Source organism: Anser brachyrhynchus (genome assembly GCF_964034855.1).
Source record: "Anser brachyrhynchus genome assembly, chromosome: 7".
In the NCBI taxonomy this organism is placed as follows: Eukaryota; Metazoa; Chordata; class Aves; order Anseriformes; family Anatidae; genus Anser; species Anser brachyrhynchus.
The window spans coordinates 768,298-790,231 of record NC_137701.1 but is presented as its reverse complement, the minus strand read 5'-3'; the positions used below and the strand labels follow the sequence as shown (position 1 = coordinate 790,231).

Sequence of the window (21,934 nt, the reverse complement as noted above, 5' to 3'; positions counted from 1 at the left end):
TCACTGCACTGCATCCCCACTGGTGCCAGTGCACTCTGTGGACTCACTGTACTGCATCCCCACTGGTGCCAGTGCACTCTCTGGACTCACTGTACTGCATCCCCAGTGGTGACAGTGCACTCTCTGGACTAACTGCAGTGCATCCCCAGTGGTGCCAGTGCACTCTCTGGACTCACTGCAGTGCATCCCCAGTGGTGCCAGTGCACTCTCTGGTCTCACAGCAGTGCATCCCCAGTGGTGCCAGTGCACTCTCTGGACTCACTGCACTGCATCCCCAGTGGTGCCAGTGCACTGTCTGGACTCACTGCACTGCATCCCCAGTGGTGTCAGTGCACTCTCTGGACTCACTGTACTGCACCCCCAGTGGTGCCAGTGCACTCACTGGACTGACTGCACTGCATCCCCAGTGGTGCCAGTGCGCTCTCTGGAGTCACAGCACTGCATCCCCAGTGGTGCCAGTGCACTCACTGGACTCACTGCACTGCATCACAGGTGGTGCCAGTGCACTCTCTGGACTCACTGCAATGAATCCCCGGTGGTGCCAGTATACTCTCTGCAGTCACTGCGCTGCATCCCCAGTGGTGCCAGTGCACTCACTGGACTCACTGGACTGCATCCCCAGTGGTGCCAGTGCACTCTCTGGACTCACTGCACTGCATCCCCAGTGGTGCCAGTGCACTCTCTGGACTCACTGCACTGCATCCCCAGTGGTGCCAGTGCACTCTCTGGACTCACTGCACTGCATCCCCAGTCGTGTCAGTGCACTCTCTGGACTCACTGTGCTGCATCCCCAGTGGTTCCAGTGCACTCTCTGGACTCACTGCAGTGTAACCCCTGTGGTGCCAGTGCACTCTGTGCTCTCAGTGCAATGCATCCCCAGTGGTGCCAGTGCACTCTCTGGACTCACCGCAGTGCAGCCCAAGTGGTGCCAGTGCACTCTCTGGACTCACTGCAGTGCAGCCCCTTAGGTGCCAGTGCACTCTCTGGACTCACTGTACTGCATCACCAGTGGTGCCAGTGCACTCTCTGGACTCACTGCACTGCATCCCCAGTGGTGCCAGTGCAATCTCTGGACTCACTGCACTGCATCCCCAGTGGTGCCAGTGCACTCTCTGGACTCACTGCACTGCATCCCCAGTTTTGCCAGTGAAGTCTTTGGACTCACTGCACTGCATCCCCAGTGGTGCCAGTGCACTCTCTGGAGTCACTGAAGTGCATCCCCAGTGGTGCCAGTGCACTCTCTGGACTCACTGCACTGCATGCCCAGTGGTGCCAGTGCACTCTCTGGACTCACTGCACTGCATCCGCTCATGATCGGAGGATTGGGCAACTGAGTAGTCCCCCTCATAATCGGTGCCCCCGACATAGCATTCCCGCGAATAAACAACATAAGCTTTTGACTCCTCCCCCCATCATTCCTCCTACTACTAGTCTCATCCACTGTAGAAGCTGGCGCCGGCACAGGCTGAACTGTCTACCCTCCCCTAGCAGGTAACCTTGCCCACGCCGGAGCTTCAGTAGACCTGGCTATCTTCTCACTCCACTTAGCCGGTATCTCCTCCATCCTTGGGGCCATCAACTTTATCACCACAGCCATCAACATAAAACCCCCCGCACTCTCACAATACCAAACCCCACTATTTGTCTGATCCGTACTAATTACCGCCATCCTACTCCTTCTATCACTCCCCGTACTCGCCGCCGGTATTACAATATTACTAACTGATCGAAACCTAAACACCACATTCTTCGACCCCGCTGGAGGAGGAGACCCAATCCTGTACCAACACCTATTCTGATTCTTCGGACACCCAGAAGTCTATATTCTGATCCTACCAGGGTTCGGAATCATCTCACACGTAGTCACGTACTACTCAGGCAAAAAGGAGCCCTTCGGCTACATGGGAATAGTCTGAGCCATACTATCCATCGGCTTCCTAGGATTCATTGTCTGAGCTCACCACATGTTTACAGTAGGAATAGACGTTGATACCCGAGCCTACTTTACATCAGCCACTATAATCATTGCCATCCCTACCGGAATCAAAGTATTTAGCTGACTAGCCACCCTGCACGGAGGAACAATCAAATGAGACCCCCCCAATACTATGAGCTCTAGGATTTATCTTCCTATTTACCATCGGAGGATTAACAGGAATCGTTCTTGCAAACTCTTCCCTAGACATCGCCCTGCACGACACGTACTACGTAGTTGCCCACTTCCACTACGTCCTATCCATAGGCGCCGTCTTTGCCATTCTAGCAGGATTTACTCACTGATTCCCACTACTCACTGGGTTTACCCTACACCAAACATGAGCAAAAGCCCACTTCGGGGTAATATTTACAAGAGTAAACCTAACGTTCTTCCCCCAGCACTTCCTAGGCCTAGCAGGAATACCCCGATGATACTCGGACTACCCCGATTCCTACACACTATGAAACACCATTTCCTCCATCGGCTCCCTAATCTCAATAGTAGCCGTAATCATACTAATATTCATCATCTGAGAAGCCTTTCCGGCCAAACGAAAAGTCCTACAACCAGAACTAACTACCACAAACGTTGAATGAATCCACGGCTGCCCTCCCCCATACCATACTTTCGAGGAACCGGCCTTCGTCCAAGTACAAGAAAGGAAGGAATCGAACCCTCACATGCTGGTTTCAAGCCAACTGCATTAACCGCTCATGCTTCTTTCTTATGAGACGTTAGTAAACCAATTACATAGCCTTGTCAAGACTAAATCACAGGTAAAAATCCTGTACATCTCATGTGGCCAACCACTCCCAACTAGGATTCCAAGACGCCTCATCACCCATCATAGAAGAACTCGTTGAATTCCACGACCACGCCCTAATCGTTGCCCTAGCTATCTGCAGCCTAGTTCTCTACCTTTTAGCCCACATACTAACAGAAAAACTCTCGTCCAATGCTGTAGACGCCCAAGAAGTAGAGCTGATCTGGACAATCCTACCTGCTATCGTCCTGGTACTCCTCGCCCTCCCATCCCTACAAATCCTCTACATAATGGACAAAATCGATGAACCAGACCTCACCCTAAAAGCCATCGGCCACCAATGATACTGAAGCTACGAATACACAGACTTCAAAGACCTATCATTCGACTCCTACATAGTGCCCACCCCAGACCTACCCAACGGCCACTTCCGACTGCTAGAAGTTGACCACCGCGTAGTTATCCCAATAGAATCCCCCATCCGCGTGATCATTACTGCAGGAGACGTACTCCACTCCTGAGCAGTCCCAACGCTCGGAGTTAAAACAGACGCAATCCCAGGCCGACTAAACCAAACTTCATTCATTACCACCCGGCCTGGGATTTTTTACGGACAATGCTCAGAAATTTGCGGGGCTAATCACAGCTACATACCCATTGTAGTAGAATCAACCCCACTCCCACATTTCGAGGCCTGATCGTCCCTTCTATCATCATCCTAATCATTAAGAAGCTATGCAACAGCACTAGCCTTTTAAGCTAGCCAAAGAGGGACTTCCCCCTCCTTAATGATATGCCACAGCTTAACCCCGCACCATGATTTTCAATCATAATTATAACCTGATTAACCCTAGCACTCCTCATCCAACCAAAACTACTAGCCTTCACCACAACCAACCCCCCATCAAATAAGACCTCCCTCACTACCAAACCCACACCATGATCCTGACCATGAACCTAAGCTTCTTTGACCAATTTTCCAGCCCCAATCTATTTGGCATCCCCTTAATCCTACTATCCCTACTCTTCCCAGCCCTACTATTCCCGTCCCCAAACAACCGATGAATCAACAACCGCCTTTCTACTATCCAAACATGACTCCTTCACCTAATCACAAAACAACTAATAGTCCCACTCAACAAAAATGGCCACAAATGAGCCATAATATTTACATCCCTAATAATCATACTTCTTACAATCAACCTTCTAGGCCTCCTTCCATATACATTCACCCCAACCACCCAACTATCTATGAACATAGCCCTAGCCTTCCCACTATGGCTCGCCACACTACTAACAGGCCTACGAAACCAACCATCAGCCTCTTTAGCCCACCTATTACCCGAAGGTACCCCTACACCCCTAATCCCCGCACTAATCCTGATCGAAACAACCAGCCTACTAATCCGCCCCCTAGCCCTCGGAGTCCGCCTTACAGCCAACCTTACAGCAGGACACTTACTCATCCAACTCATCTCTACAGCCTCCATTGCATTAATACCCACCCTTCCTGCAGTATCCATCCTAACAATAATCATCCTACTACTCCTAACCATCCTAGAAGTAGCAGTAGCCATAATCCAGGCCTACGTCTTCGTGCTCCTTCTAAGCCTATACTTACAAGAAAACATCTAATGGCACACCAAGCACACTCATACCACATAGTTGACCCAAGCCCTTGACCAATCTTCGGGGCAGCCGCCGCCCTACTCACAACCTCAGGATTAATCATGTGATTCCACTACAACTCATCCATACTACTAACCCTAGGCCTCATCTCAATACTCCTAGTAATACTCCAATGATGACGAGACATTGTACGAGAAAGCACCTTCCAAGGCCATCACACTCCCACAGTCCAAAAAGGCCTACGATACGGCATAATCCTTTTCATCACATCCGAAGCATTCTTCTTCTTAGGGTTCTTCTGAGCGTTCTTCCACTCGAGCCTGGCCCCAACCCCAGAACTAGGAGGCCAATGACCCCCAACAGGAATTAAACCACTCAACCCGATAGAAGTCCCCCTACTAAACACAGCCATCCTACTAGCCTCAGGCGTTACCGTAACGTGAGCCCATCACAGCATCACAGAAGGAAACCGAAAACACGCCATCCACGCCCTAACCCTAACGATCCTCCTGGGATTCTACTTCACAGCCCTACAAGCAATAGAATACCACGAAGCCCCATTCTCAATCGCCGATAGCGTCTACGGATCTACCTTCTTCGTTGCCACTGGATTCCACGGACTCCACGTAATCATCGGATCCTCCTTCCTGACCGTCTGCCTCTTCCGACTGATCAAGTTCCACTTTACATCAGACCACCACTTCGGATTCGAGGCAGCAGCCTGATACTGACACTTCGTAGACGTCATCTGACTATTCCTCTACATAACCATCTACTGATGAGGATCTTGCTCTTCTAGTATATTAATTACAATTGACTTCCAATCTCTAGAATCTGGTATAAACCCAGAGGAGAGCAATGAACGCACTCATGTTCATATTCGCCCTATCATCAATCCTAAGCGCCGCCCTAACCGCATTAAACTTCTGACTCGCCCAAATAAACCCCGACTCAGAGAAACTCTCACCGTACAAATGTGGATTCGACCCACTTGGATCTGCTCGATTACCATTCTCAGTCCGATTCTTCCTCAGTAGCCATCCTGTTCGTCCTATTCGACCTAGAAATCGCCCTCCTACTCCCCCTGCCATGAGCCGTCCAACTCCAATCCCCCCTAATGACCCTCACCTGAACTGTAGTGATCCTCCTTCTCCTAACACTCGGACTGGCCTACGAGTGAATTCAAGGGGGCCTAGAATGAGCAGAATAACAGAAAGTTAGTCTAACCAAAAAGATAGCTGGTTTCGACCCAGCAGATTACAGCCAACCCTGTAACTTTTTTATGTCGCCCCTACATTTAAGCTTCTACTCAGCCTTCATTTTCAGCGGACTAGGACTAGCCTTCCACCGAACCCACCTAGTATCCGCCCTACTATGCCTTGAAAGCATAATATTATCGATATTCGTAGGCCTATCAATATGATCCATCGAAAACCAAGTCTCCTCATTCACCATGGTACCAATTCTCATGCTAACCTTCTCAGCGTGTGAGGCGGGCACAGGCCTGGCCATCCTAGTAGCCTCCACCCGCACACATGGCTCCGACCATCTACACAACCTAAACCTCCTGCAATGCTAAAAATCATCCTACCCACAATCATACTTCTTCCAACAGCCCTGCTGTCTCCACCAAAATTTCTATGGACTAACACCACCTTATACAGCCTCCTAATCGCTGCCCTAAGCCTACAGTGATTAATCCCAACCTACTACCCCTACAAATTTTTATCCAACTGAACAGGAATTGACCAAATCTCATCCCCCCTCCTAGTACTATCCTGCTGACTACTCCCACTCATAATCATAGCAAGCCAAAACCACCTGCAACAAGAACCCCTACAACGCAAACGAATCTTTATCTCAACCTTAGTCGCAGTCCAGCCATTCATCCTACTAGCCTTTTCCACCACAGAACTAGCACTATTTTACATCTCATTTGAAGCAACCCTCATTCCCACCCTAATCTTAATCACCCGATGGGGGAACCAACCAGAACGCCTAAGCGCTGGCATCTACCTGCTATTCTACACGCCAGTAAGCTCTCTACCCCTGCTAATCACAATCATACACCTATACGTGAAAATTGGCACCCTGCACCTGCCAACCCTACAACTAACCCACCCAACCCTATCCACCTCATGGACAGGAATACTATCAGGTCTAGCACTGCTCATAGCATTCATAGTAAAAGCCCCACTATACGGCCTACACCTCTGACTGCCAAAAGCCCACGTAGAAGCACCCATCGCAGGCTCAATACTCCTCGCCGCCCTACTACTAAAGCTAGGAGGATACGGAATTATACGAGTCACTCTATTTATGGGCCCACTGTCCAACCTCCTGCACTACCCCTTCCTAACCCTGGCCCTATGAGGCGCCCTAATGACTAGCTCAATCTGCCTACGACAGACAGACCTAAAATCACTAATCGCTTATTCATCCGTTAGCCACATAGGCCTAGTTATCGCCGCAGGAATAATCCAAACCCACTGATCATTCTCAGGGGCAATGATCCTAATAATTTCCCATGGACTAACTTCCTCCATACTATTCTGCCTAGCCAACACAAACTATGAACGTACGCACAGCCGAATTCTACTACTCACACGAGGCCTACAACCTCTCCTACCACTCATAGCTACCTGATGATTGCTGGCCAATCTAACAAACATAGCCTTACCCCCAACAACAAACCTCATAGCAGAGCTAACCATTATAATCACCTTATTCAACTGATCTGCCTTCACGATCATCCTAACAGGAATCGCAACCCTACTAACCGCCTCCTACACCTTATTCATACTACTAATGACCCAACGAGGCTCAATCCCCTCCCACATCACATCTATGCAAAACTCAACCACGCGAGAACACCTGCTCATAACACTCCACATTATCCCAATATTCCTCCTAATCCTCAAACCCGAACTGATCTCCGGAATCCCCTCATGCAAGTATAGTTTAAACCAAACATTAGACTGTGATTCTAAGAATAGAAGTTCAAACCTTCTTACCTGCCGAGGGGAGGGTTTAACCAACAAGAGCTGCTAACTCTTACATCTGAGCCTAAAACCTCAGCCCCCTTACTTTTAAAGGATAACAGCAATCCACTGGTCTTAGGAACCACCCATCTTGGTGCAAATCCAAGTAAAAGTAGTGAACCCCACACTACTAATCAACTCCCTCACACTACTCACGCTGACAATCCTCCTAACCCCAATCATCCTGCCATTTCTATTTAAAAACTTTAAAAACACCCCACAAGCCACCACCCGCGCTGTTAAAACCGCATTCCTAATTAGCCTAGCCCCTACAACCGCATTCATCTACTCGGGAGTAGAATCTGTCACCTGCCACTGGGAGTGAAAATTCATTATAAACTTTAAAATCCCCCTGAGCCTAAAAATAGACCAATACTCAATAACATTTCTTCCAATCGCCCTATTTGTAACATGATCAATCCTACAATTCGCCATATGATACATGGCCTCAGAGCCATACGTAACAAAATTTTTCACCTACCTACTGACATTCCTAGTCGCCATACTCCTCCTAACAACCGCAAACAACATATTCCTCCTATTCGTAGGCTGGGAAGGAGTACGAATCATGTCCTTCCTTCTCATCGGCTGATGACAAGGCCGAGCAGATGCCAACACCGCCGCCCTACAAGCCGTAATCTACAACCGAATCGGAGACATCGGACTGATCCTGAGCATAGCATGACTAGCTTCAACATTCAACACCTGAGAGATCCAACAAGCCGTACACCCCCACCAAACCCCAATCCTCCCCCTCATAGGATTAATCCTCGCAGCCGCAGGAAAATCCGCCCAATTTGGACTCCACCCATGACTGCCCGCAGCAATAGAAGGCCCCACCCCAGTATCAGCCCTACTGCACTCCAGTACCATAGTAGTAGCCGGAATCTTCCTGCTCATCCGCATGCACCCCCTGCTAGCCACCAACCAGACAGCCCTAACTGCCTGCCTATGCCTAGGTGCTCTATCAACCCTATTCGCTGCCACATGCGCCCTAACCCAAAATGACATCAAAAAAATCATTGCTTTCTCAACATCCAGCCAACTAGGACTAATAATAGTCACTATCGGACTAAACCTCCCACAACTAGCCTTCCTACACATCTCAACCCATGCCTTCTTTAAAGCCATACTATTCCTATGCTCAGGGTCTATCATCCACAACCTAAACGGAGAACAAGATATCCGAAAGATAGGAGGCCTACAGAAAATACTCCCAGTCACTACTTCCTGCCTAACCATCGGAAACCTGGCGCTGATAGGAACCCCATTCCTAGCCGGATTCTACTCAAAAGACCTCATCATCGAAAGCTTAAACACATCATACCTAAATACTTGAGCCCTACTCCTAACCCTTATAGCCACAGCATTCACCGCAACCTACAGCATCCGCATAACCATCCTAGTCCAAGCTGGACAAACCCGAATCCCCCCAATAGTATCAATAAACGAAAACAACCCACTAATCACCGCCCCCCTAACCCGACTCGCCCTAGGCAGCATTACAGCAGGAATAATCATTACCTCTTTCATCACACCAACCAAAACCCCCCCAATAACCATACCCCTTATCACCAAAACCGCTGCCATCCTCATAACAATCCTAGGAATCATCCTAGCCCTAGAACTATCGAACATAACACACACCCTCACTCACCCCAAACCAAACCCCCTCATAAACTTCTCCTCTGCATTAGGGTACTTCAACCCCCTAGTACACCGATTCTTCTCCAAAAACCTACTAGAAAAGGGACAAAACATTGCCCTACACTTGATCGACCTCTCCTGACTCAAAAAAATAGGGCCAGAGGGCCTTGCTGAACTACAAGTAGCCGCAAGCAAAGCCGCAACCTCAATACACACAGGGCTAATTAAGGCCTACCTAGGATCCTTCGCCCTCTCCATCCTGGTAATAATCCTAATAACACACAGACTCACTAATGGCCCCTAACATCCGCAAATCCCATCCCCTACTAAAAATAATCAACAACTCCCTAATCGACCTACCCGCCCCCTCCAACATCTCTGCCTGATGAAACTTCGGCTCCCTTCTAGCCATCTGCTTAGCCACACAAATCCTAACAGGCCTGCTACTAGCCATACACTACACCGCAGACACTTCACTCGCCTTCTCCTCAGTAGCTCACACATGCCGAGACGTCCAGTACGGATGGCTCATCCGCAACCTCCACGCCAACGGTGCTTCGCTCTTCTTTATCTGCATCTACTTACACATCGGACGAGGCCTCTACTACGGCTCCTACCTATACAAAGAAACCTGAAACACAGGAGTAATCCTCCTACTCACCCTAATAGCAACTGCCTTCGTAGGGTATGTCCTACCATGAGGACAAATGTCATTCTGAGGGGCCACCGTAATCACCAACCTATTCTCAGCCATCCCGTACATTGGGCAAACTCTAGTAGAATGAGCCTGAGGAGGATTCTCAGTAGACAATCCAACCTTAACCCGATTCTTCGCCATCCACTTCCTACTGCCCTTCCTAATTGCAGGAATCACCCTAGTCCACCTAACCTTCCGACACGAATCAGGCTCAAATAACCCACTAGGAATCGTATCAGACTGCGACAAAATCCCATTCCACCCATACTTCTCCATTAAAGACAGCTTAGGGCTTACCCTAATAATCACCCCTCTAATAGCACTAGCCCTATTTTCACCGAACCTCCTGGTTCTTGGAATCCTAGTTGGGAGTGGTTGGCCACATGAGATGTACAGGATTTTTACCTGTGATTTAGTCTTGACAAGGCTATGTAATTGGTTTACTAACGTCTCATAAGAAAGAAGCATGAGCGGTTAATGCAGTTGGCTTGAAACCCATCCCCAGTGGTGCAAGTGCACTCTCTGAACTCACTGAAGTGCATCCCCAGTGGTGCCAGTGCACTCTCTGCACTCACTGCACTGCATCCCCAGTGGTGCCAGTGCAATCTCTGGACTCACTGCAGAGCATCCCCAGTGGTGCCAGTGCACTCTGTGGACTCACTGTAGTGCATCCCCAGTGGTGCCAGTGCACTCTCTGGACTCACTGCACTGCATCCCCAGTGGTGCCAGTGCAATCTCTGGACTCACTGCAGTGCATCCCCAGTGGTGCCAGTGAAGTCTTTGGACTCACTGCACTGCATCCCCAGTGGTGCCAGTGCACTCTCTGGACTCACTGCAGTGCATCCCCAGTGGTGCCAGTGCACTCTCTGGACTCACTGAAGTGCATCCCCAGTGGTGCCATTGCACTCTCTGGACTCACTGCACTGCATCCCCAGTGGTGCCAGTGCACTCTCTGGACTCACTGCACTGCATCCCCAGTGGTGCCAGTGCGCTCTCCGGAGTCACAGCACTGCATCCCCAGTGGTGCCAGTGCACTCACTGGACACACTGTACTGCATCACAGGTGGTGCCAGTGCACTCTCTGGACTCACTGCAGTGCATCCCCAGTGGTGCCAGTGCACTCTCTGGACTCACTGCAGTGCATCCCCAGTGGTGCCAGTGCACTCTCTGGACTCACTGCACTGCATCCCCAGTGGTGCCAGTGCACTCTCTGCACTCACTGAAGGGCATTCTCAGTGGTGCCAGTGCAGTCTCTGGACTCACTGCACTGCATCCCCAGTGGTGCCAGAGCACTCTCTGGACTCACTGCACTGCATCCCCAGTGGTGCCAGTGCACTCTCTGGACTCACTGCACCGCATCCCCAGTGGTGTCAGTACACTCTCTGGAATCACTGAAGTGCATCCCCAGTGGTGCCAGTGCAATCTCTGGACTCACTGTAGTGCATCCCCAGTGGTGCCAGTGCACTCTCTGGACTCACTGCAGTGCATCCCCAGTGGTGCCAGTGCACTCTCTGGACTCACTGTACTGCATCACCAGTGGTGCCAGTGCACTCTCTGGACTCACAGCAGTGCATCCCCAGTGGTGCCAGTGCACTCTCTGGACTCACTGCACTGCATCCCCAGTGGTGCCAATGCACTCTCTGGACTCACTGCACTGCATCCCCAGTGGTGCCAGTGAAGTCTCTGGACTCACTGCACTGCATCCCCAGTGGTGCCAGTGCACTCTCTGGACTCACTGCACTGCATCCCCAGTGGTTCCAGTGCACTCTCTGGACTCACTGCACTGCATCCCCAGTGGTGCCAGTGCACTCTCTCGAGTCACTGCACTACATCCCCAGTGGTGCCAGTGCACTCACTGGACTCACTGTACTGCATCATCGGTGGTGCCAGTGCACTCTCTGGACTCACTGCACTGCAGGCCCAGTGGTACCAGTGCACTCACTGGACTCACTGTACTGCATCACCAGTGGTGCCAGTGCACTCTCTGGACTCACTGCACTGCATCCCCAGTGGTTCCAGTGCATTCACTGGACTCACTGTACTGCATCTCCAGTGGTGCCAGTGCACTCTCTGGACTCACTGCACTGCATCCCCAGTGGTGCCAGTGAGCTCTCTGGACTCACTGCACTGCATCCCCAGTGGTGCCAGTGTACTCACAGGATTCACTGCACTGCATCCCCAGTGGTGCTAGTGCACTCTCTGGACTCACTGCAGTGCATCCCCAGTGGTGCCAGTGCACTCTCTGGACTCACTGAAGTGCATTCTCAGTGGTGCCAGTGCACTCTCTGGGCTCACTGAAGTGCATCCCCAGTGGTGCCAGTACACTCACTGGACTCACTGCACTGCATCCCCAGTGGTGCCAGTGCACTCTCTGGACTCACTGCAGTGCATCCCCAGTCGTGCCAGTGCACTCTCTGCACTCACTTCACTGCATCCCCAGTGGTGCCAGTGCACTCTCTGGACTCACTGCACTGCATCCCCAGTGGTGCCAGTGAAGTCTTTGGACTCACTGCACTGCATCCCCAGTGGTGCCAGTGCACTCTCTGGAGTCACTGAAGTGCATCCCCAGTGGTGCCAGTGCACTCTCTGGACTCACTGCACTGCATCCCCAGTGGTGCCAGTGCACTCTGTGGACTCACTGTACTGCATCCCCACTGGTGCCAGTGCACTCTCTGGACTCACTGTACTGCATCCCCAGTGGTGACAGTGCACTCTCTGGACTAACTGCAGTGCATCCCCAGTGGTGCCAGTGCACTCTCTGGACTCACTGCAGTGCATCCCCAGTGGTGCCAGTGCACTCTCTGGTCTCACAGCAGTGCATCCCCAGTGGTGCCAGTGCACTCTCTGGACTCACTGCACTGCATCCCCAGTGGTGCCAGTGCACTGTCTGGACTCACTGCACTGCATCCCCAGTGGTGTCAGTGCACTCTCTGGACTCACTGTACTGCACCCCCAGTGGTGCCAGTGCACTCACTGGACTGACTGCACTGCATCCACAGTGGTGCCAGTGCGCTCTCTGGAGTCACAGCACTGCATCCCCAGTGGTGCCAGTGCACTCACTGGACTCACTGCACTGCATCACAGGTGGTGCCAGTGCACTCTCTGGACTCACTGCAATGAATCCCCGGTGGTGCCAGTGTACTCTCTGCAGTCACTGCGCTGCATCCCCAGTGATGCCAGTGCACTCACTGGACTCACTGGACTGCATCCCCAGTGGTGCCAGTGAAGTCTCTGGACTCACTGCACTGCATCCCCAGTGGTGCCAGTGCACTCTCTGGACTCACTGCACTGCATCCCCAGTCGTGTCAGTGCACTCTCTGGACTCACTGTGCTGCATCCCCAGTGGTTCCAGTGCACTCTCTGGACTCACTGCAGTGTAACCCCTGTGGTGCCAGTGCACTCTGTGCTCTCAGTGCAATGCATCCCCAGTGGTGCCAGTGCACTCTCTGGACTCACCGCAGTGCAGCCCAAGTGGTGCCAGTGCACTCTCTGGACTCACTGCAGTGCAGCCCCTTAGGTGCCAGTGCACTCTCTGGACTCACTGTACTGCATCACCAGTGGTGCCAGTGCACTCTCTGGACTCACTGCACTGCATCCCCAGTGGTGCCAGTGCAATCTCTGGACTCACTGCACTGCATCCCCAGTGGTGCCAGTGCACTCTCTGGACTCACTGCACTGCATCCCCAGTTTTGCCAGTGAAGTCTTTGGACTCACTGCACTGCATCCCCAGTGGTGCCAGTGCACTCTCTGGAGTCACTGAAGTGCATCCCCAGTGGTGCCAGTGCACTCTCTGGACTCACTGCACTGCATGCCCAGTGGTGCCAGTGCACTCTCTGGACTCACTGCACTGCATCCGCTCATGATCGGAGGATTGGGCAACTGAGTAGTCCCCCTCATAATCGGTGCCCCCGACATAGCATTCCCGCGAATAAACAACATAAGCTTTTGACTCCTCCCCCCATCATTCCTCCTACTACTAGTCTCATCCACTGTAGAAGCTGGCGCCGGCACAGGCTGAACTGTCTACCCTCCCCTAGCAGGTAACCTTGCCCACGCCGGAGCTTCAGTAGACCTGGCTATCTTCTCACTCCACTTAGCCGGTATCTCCTCCATCCTTGGGGCCATCAACTTTATCACCACAGCCATCAACATAAAACCCCCCGCACTCTCACAATACCAAACCCCACTATTTGTCTGATCCGTACTAATTACCGCCATCCTACTCCTTCTATCACTCCCCGTACTCGCCGCCGGTATTACAATATTACTAACTGATCGAAACCTAAACACCACATTCTTCGACCCCGCTGGAGGAGGAGACCCAATCCTGTACCAACACCTATTCTGATTCTTCGGACACCCAGAAGTCTATATTCTGATCCTACCGGGGTTCGGAATCATCTCACACGTAGTCACGTACTACTCAGGCAAAAAGGAGCCCTTCGGCTACATGGGAATAGTCTGAGCCATACTATCCATCGGCTTCCTAGGATTCATTGTCTGAGCTCACCACATGTTTACAGTAGGAATAGACGTTGATACCCGAGCCTACTTTACATCAGCCACTATAATCATTGCCATCCCTACCGGAATCAAAGTATTTAGCTGACTAGCCACCCTGCACGGAGGAACAATCAAATGAGACCCCCCCAATACTATGAGCTCTAGGATTTATCTTCCTATTTACCATCGGAGGATTAACAGGAATCGTTCTTGCAAACTCTTCCCTAGACATCGCCCTGCACGACACGTACTACGTAGTTGCCCACTTCCACTACGTCCTATCCATAGGCGCCGTCTTTGCCATTCTAGCAGGATTTACTCACTGATTCCCACTACTCACTGGGTTTACCCTACACCAAACATGAGCAAAAGCCCACTTCGGGGTAATATTTACAGGAGTAAACCTAACGTTCTTCCCCCAGCACTTCCTAGGCCTAGCAGGAATACCCCGACGATACTCGGACTATCCCGACGCCTACACACTATGAAACACCATTTCCTCCATCGGCTCCCTAATCTCAATAGTAGCCGTAATCATACTAATATTCATCATCTGAGAAGCCTTTCCGGCCAAACGAAAAGTCCTACAACCAGAACTAACTACCACAAACGTTGAATGAATCCACGGCTGCCCTCCCCCATACCATACTTTCGAGGAACCGGCCTTCGTCCAAGTACAAGAAAGGAAGGAATCGAACCCTCACATGCTGGTTTCAAGCCAACTGCATTAACCGCTCATGCTTCTTTCTTATGAGACGTTAGTAAACCAATTACATAGCCTTGTCAAGACTAAATCACAGGTAAAAATCCTGTACATCTCATGTGGCCAACCACTCCCAACTAGGATTCCAAGACGCCTCATCACCCATCATAGAAGAACTCGTTGAATTCCACGACCACGCCCTAATCGTTGCCCTAGCTATCTGCAGCCTAGTTCTCTACCTTTTAGCCCACATACTAACAGAAAAACTCTCGTCCAATGCTGTAGACGCCCAAGAAGTAGAGCTGATCTGGACAATCCTACCTGCTATCGTCCTGGTACTCCTCGCCCTCCCATCCCTACAAATCCTCTACATAATGGACAAAATCGATGAACCAGACCTCACCCTAAAAGCCATCGGCCACCAATGATACTGAAGCTACGAATACACAGACTTCAAAGACCTATCATTCGACTCCTACATAGTGCCCACCCCAGACCTACCCAACGGCCACTTCCGACTGCTAGAAGTTGACCACCGCGTAGTTATCCCAATAGAATCCCCCATCCGCGTGATCATTACTGCAGGAGACGTACTCCACTCCTGAGCAGTCCCAACGCTCGGAGTTAAAACAGACGCAATCCCAGGCCGACTAAACCAAACTTCATTCATTACCACCCGGCCTGGGATTTTTTACGGACAATGCTCAGAAATTTGCGGGGCTAATCACAGCTACATACCCATTGTAGTAGAATCAACCCCACTCCCACATTTCGAGGCCTGATCGTCCCTTCTATCATCATCCTAATCATTAAGAAGCTATGCAACAGCACTAGCCTTTTAAGCTAGCCAAAGAGGGACTTCCCCCTCCTTAATGATATGCCACAGCTTAACCCCGCACCATGATTTTCAATCATAATTATAACCTGATTAACCCTAGCACTCCTCATCCAACCAAAACTACTAGCCTTCACCACAACCAACCCCCCATCAAATAAGACCTCCCTCACTACCAAACCCACACCATGATCCTGACCATGAACCTAAGCTTCTTTGACCAATTTTCCAGCCCCAATCTATTTGGCATCCCCTTAATCCTACTATCCCTACTCTTCCCAGCCCTACTATTCCCGTCCCCAAACAACCGATGAATCAACAACCGCCTTTCTACTATCCAAACATGACTCCTTCACCTAATCACAAAACAACTAATAGTCCCACTCAACAAAAATGGCCACAAATGAGCCATAATATTTACATCCCTAATAATCATACTTCTTACAATCAACCTTCTAGGCCTCCTTCCATATACATTCACCCCAACCACCCAACTATCTATGAACATAGCCCTAGCCTTCCCACTATGGCTCGCCACACTACTAACAGGCCTACGAAACCAACCATCAGCCTCTTTAGCCCACCTATTACCCGAAGGTACCCCTACACCCCTAATCCCCGCACTAATCCTGATCGAAACAACCAGCCTACTAATCCGCCCCCTAGCCCTCGGAGTCCGCCTTACAGCCAACCTTACAGCAGGACACTTACTCATCCAACTCATCTCTACAGCCTCCATTGCATTAATACCCACCCTTCCTGCAGTATCCATCCTAACAATAATCATCCTACTACTCCTAACCATCCTAGAAGTAGCAGTAGCCATAATCCAGGCCTACGTCTTCGTGCTCCTTCTAAGCCTATACTTACAAGAAAACATCTAATGGCACACCAAGCACACTCATACCACATAGTTGACCCAAGCCCTTGACCAATCTTCGGGGCAGCCGCCGCCCTACTCACAACCTCAGGATTAATCATGTGATTCCACTACAACTCATCCATACTACTAACCCTAGGCCTCATCTCAATACTCCTAGTAATACTCCAATGATGACGAGACATTGTACGAGAAAGCACCTTCCAAGGCCATCACACTCCCACAGTCCAAAAAGGCCTACGATACGGCATAATCCTTTTCATCACATCCGAAGCATTCTTCTTCTTAGGGTTCTTCTGAGCGTTCTTCCACTCGAGCCTGGCCCCAACCCCAGAACTAGGAGGCCAATGACCCCCAACAGGAATTAAACCACTCAACCCGATAGAAGTCCCCCTACTAAACACAGCCATCCTACTAGCCTCAGGCGTTACCGTAACGTGAGCCCATCACAGCATCACAGAAGGAAACCGAAAACACGCCATCCACGCCCTAACCCTAACGATCCTCCTGGGATTCTACTTCACAGCCCTACAAGCAATAGAATACCACGAAGCCCCATTCTCAATCGCCGATAGCGTCTACGGATCTACCTTCTTCGTTGCCACTGGATTCCACGGACTCCACGTAATCATCGGATCCTCCTTCCTGACCGTCTGCCTCTTCCGACTGATCAAGTTCCACTTTACATCAGACCACCACTTCGGATTCGAGGCAGCAGCCTGATACTGACACTTCGTAGACGTCATCTGACTATTCCTCTACATAACCATCTACTGATGAGGATCTTGCTCTTCTAGTATATTAATTACAATTGACTTCCAATCTCTAGAATCTGGTATAAACCCAGAGGAGAGCAATGAACGCACTCATGTTCATATTCGCCCTATCATCAATCCTAAGCGCCGCCCTAACCGCATTAAACTTCTGACTCGCCCAAATAAACCCCGACTCAGAGAAACTCTCACCGTACGAATGTGGATTCGACCCACTTGGATCTGCTCGATTACCATTCTCAGTCCGATTCTTCCTCAGTAGCCATCCTGTTCGTCCTATTCGACCTAGAAATCGCCCTCCTACTCCCCCTGCCATGAGCCGTCCAACTCCAATCCCCCCTAATGACCCTCACCTGAACTGTAGTGATCCTCCTTCTCCTAACACTCGGACTGGCCTACGAGTGAATTCAAGGGGGCCTAGAATGAGCAGAATAACAGAAAGTTAGTCTAACCAAAAAGATAGCTGGTTTCGACCCAGCAGATTACAGCCAACCCTGTAACTTTTTTATGTCGCCCCTACATTTAAGCTTCTACTCAGCCTTCATTTTCAGCGGACTAGGACTAGCCTTCCACCGAACCCACCTAGTATCCGCCCTACTATGCCTTGAAAGCATAATATTATCGATATTCGTAGGCCTATCAATATGATCCATCGAAAACCAAGTCTCCTCATTCACCATGGTACCAATTCTCATGCTAACCTTCTCAGCGTGTGAGGCGGGCACAGGCCTGGCCATCCTAGTAGCCTCCACCCGCACACATGGCTCCGACCATCTACACAACCTAAACCTCCTGCAATGCTAAAAATCATCCTACCCACAATCATACTTCTTCCAACAGCCCTGCTGTCTCCACCAAAATTTCTATGGACTAACACCACCTTATACAGCCTCCTAATCGCTGCCCTAAGCCTACAGTGATTAATCCCAACCTACTACCCCTACAAATTTTTATCCAACTGAACAGGAATTGACCAAATCTCATCCCCCCTCCTAGTACTATCCTGCTGACTACTCCCACTCATAATCATAGCAAGCCAAAACCACCTGCAACAAGAACCCCTACAACGCAAACGAATCTTTATCTCAACCTTAGTCGCAGTCCAGCCATTCATCCTACTAGCCTTTTCCACCACAGAACTAGCACTATTTTACATCTCATTTGAAGCAACCCTCATTCCCACCCTAATCTTAATCACCCGATGGGGGAACCAACCAGAACGCCTAAGCGCTGGCATCTACCTGCTATTCTACACGCCAGTAAGCTCTCTACCCCTGCTAATCACAATCATACACCTATACGTGAAAATTGGCACCCTGCACCTGCCAACCCTACAACTAACCCACCCAACCCTATCCACCTCATGGACAGGAATACTATCAGGTCTAGCACTGCTCATAGCATTCATAGTAAAAGCCCCACTATACGGCCTACACCTCTGACTGCCAAAAGCCCACGTAGAAGCACCCATCGCAGGCTCAATACTCCTCGCCGCCCTACTACTAAAGCTAGGAGGATACGGAATTATACGAGTCACTCTATTTATGGGCCCACTGTCCAACCTCCTGCACTACCCCTTCCTAACCCTGGCCCTATGAGGCGCCCTAATGACTAGCTCAATCTGCCTACGACAGACAGACCTAAAATCACTAATCGCTTATTCATCCGTTAGCCACATAGGCCTAGTTATCGCCGCAGGAATAATCCAAACCCACTGATCATTCTCAGGGGCAATGATCCTAATAATTTCCCATGGACTAACTTCCTCCATACTATTCTGCCTAGCCAACACAAACTATGAACGTACGCACAGCCGAATTCTACTACTCACACGAGGCCTACAACCTCTCCTACCACTCATAGCTACCTGATGATTGCTGGCCAATCTAACAAACATAGCCTTACCCCCAACAACAAACCTCATAGCAGAGCTAACCATTATAATCACCTTATTCAACTGATCTGCCTTCACGATCATCCTAACAGGAATCGCAACCCTACTAACCGCCTCCTACACCTTATTCATACTACTAATGACCCAACGAGGCTCAATCCCCTCCCACATCACATCTATGCAAAACTCAACCACGCGAGAACACCTGCTCATAACACTCCACATTATCCCAATATTCCTCCTAATCCTCAAACCCGAACTGATCTCCGGAATCCCCTCATGCAAGTATAGTTTAAACCAAACATTAGACTGTGATTCTAAGAATAGAAGTTCAAACCTTCTTACCTGCCGAGGGGAGGGTTTAACCAACAAGAGCTGCTAACTCTTACATCTGAGCCTAAAACCTCAGCCCCCTTACTTTTAAAGGATAACAGCAATCCACTGGTCTTAGGAACCACCCATCTTGGTGCAAATCCAAGTAAAAGTAGTGAACCCCACACTACTAATCAACTCCCTCACACTACTCACGCTGACAATCCTCCTAACCCCAATCATCCTGCCATTTCTATTTAAAAACTTTAAAAACACCCCACAAGCCACCACCCGCGCTGTTAAAACCGCATTCCTAATTAGCCTAGCCCCTACAACCGCATTCATCTACTCGGGAGTAGAATCTGTCACCTGCCACTGGGAGTGAAAATTCATTATAAACTTTAAAATCCCCCTGAGCCTAAAAATAGACCAATACTCAATAACATTTCTTCCAATCGCCCTATTTGTAACATGATCAATCCTACAATTCGCCATATGATACATGGCCTCAGAGCCATACGTAACAAAATTTTTCACCTACCTACTGACATTCCTAGTCGCCATACTCCTCCTAACAACCGCAAACAACATATTCCTCCTATTCGTAGGCTGGGAAGGAGTACGAATCATGTCCTTCCTTCTCATCGGCTGATGACAAGGCCGAGCAGATGCCAACACCGCCGCCCTACAAGCCGTAATCTACAACCGAATCGGAGACATCGGACTGATCCTGAGCATAGCATGACTAGCTTCAACATTCAACACCTGAGAGATCCAACAAGCCGTACACCCCCACCAAACCCCAATCCTCCCCCTCATAGGATTAATCCTCGCAGCCGCAGGAAAATCCGCCCAATTTGGACTCCACCCATGACTGCCCGCAGCAATAGAAGGCCCCACCCCAGTATCAGCCCTACTGCACTCCAGTACCATAGTAGTAGCCGGAATCTTCCTGCTCATCCGCATGCACCCCCTGCTAGCCACCAACCAGACAGCCCTAACTGCCTGCCTATGCCTAGGTGCTCTATCAACCCTATTCGCTGCCACATGCGCCCTAACCCAAAATGACATCAAAAAAATCATTGCTTTCTCAACATCCAGCCAACTAGGACTAATAATAGTCACTATCGGACTAAACCTCCCACAACTAGCCTTCCTACACATCTCAACCCATGCCTTCTTTAAAGCCATACTATTCCTATGCTCAGGGTCTATCATCCACAACCTAAACGGAGAACAAGATATCCGAAAGATAGGAGGCCTACAGAAAATACTCCCAGTCACTACTTCCTGCCTAACCATCGGAAACCTGGCGCTGATAGGAACCCCATTCCTAGCCGGATTCTACTCAAAAGACCTCATCATCGAAAGCTTAAACACATCATACCTAAATACTTGAGCCCTACTCCTAACCCTTATAGCCACAGCATTCACCGCAACCTACAGCATCCGCATAACCATCCTAGTCCAAGCTGGACAAACCCGAATCCCCCCAATAGTATCAATAAACGAAAACAACCCACTAATCACCGCCCCCCTAACCCGACTCGCCCTAGGCAGCATTACAGCAGGAATAATCATTACCTCTTTCATCACACCAACCAAAACCCCCCCAATAACCATACCCCTTATCACCAAAACCGCTGCCATCCTCATAACAATCTTAGGAATCATCCTAGCCCTAGAACTATCGAACATAACACACACCCTCACTCACCCCAAACCAAACCCCCTCATAAACTTCTCCTCTGCATTAGGGTACTTCAACCCCCTAGTACACCGATTCTTCTCCAAAAACCTACTAGAAAAGGGACAAAACATTGCCCTACACTTGATCGACCTCTCCTGACTCAAAAAAATAGGGCCAGAGGGCCTTGCTGAACTACAAGTAGCCGCAAGCAAAGCCGCAACCTCAATACACACAGGGCTAATTAAGGCCTACCTAGGATCCTTCGCCCTCTCCATCCTGGTAATAATCCTAATAACACACAGACTCACTAATGGCCCCTAACATCCGCAAATCCCATCCCCTACTAAAAATAATCAACAACTCCCTAATCGACCTACCCGCCCCCTCCAACATCTCTGCCTGATGAAACTTCGGCTCCCTTCTAGCCATCTGCTTAGCCACACAAATCCTAACAGGCCTGCTACTAGCCATACACTACACCGCAGACACTTCACTCGCCTTCTCCTCAGTAGCTCACACATGCCGAGACGTCCAGTACGGATGGCTCATCCGCAACCTCCACGCCAATGGTGCTTCGCTCTTCTTTATC

At 50.0% G+C, this 21,934-nt stretch overlaps 1 long non-coding RNA gene across 5 annotated transcripts in view; it reads right to left on the bottom strand.

The window, feature by feature from the left end:
* Nucleotides 1-17,889, bottom strand: part of LOC308198098 — a 176,832-nt gene extending 158,943 nt beyond the window's left edge. The window contains exons 1-2 of one of the 5 annotated variants that reach the window (XR_013953627.1): nt 16,489-17,889; nt 3,056-4,343 (exon numbers count right to left, since the gene is read on the bottom strand). This is a non-coding gene — a long non-coding RNA (uncharacterized lncRNA). Of the gene's footprint in view, nt 1-3,055; nt 5,582-15,359 lie in introns of those variants that run through there. The other 4 variants (XR_013953628.1, XR_013953629.1, XR_013953630.1 and 1 more) reach the window with 4 other exon arrangements.
* Nucleotides 17,890-21,934: the final 4,045 nt, after the last annotated feature.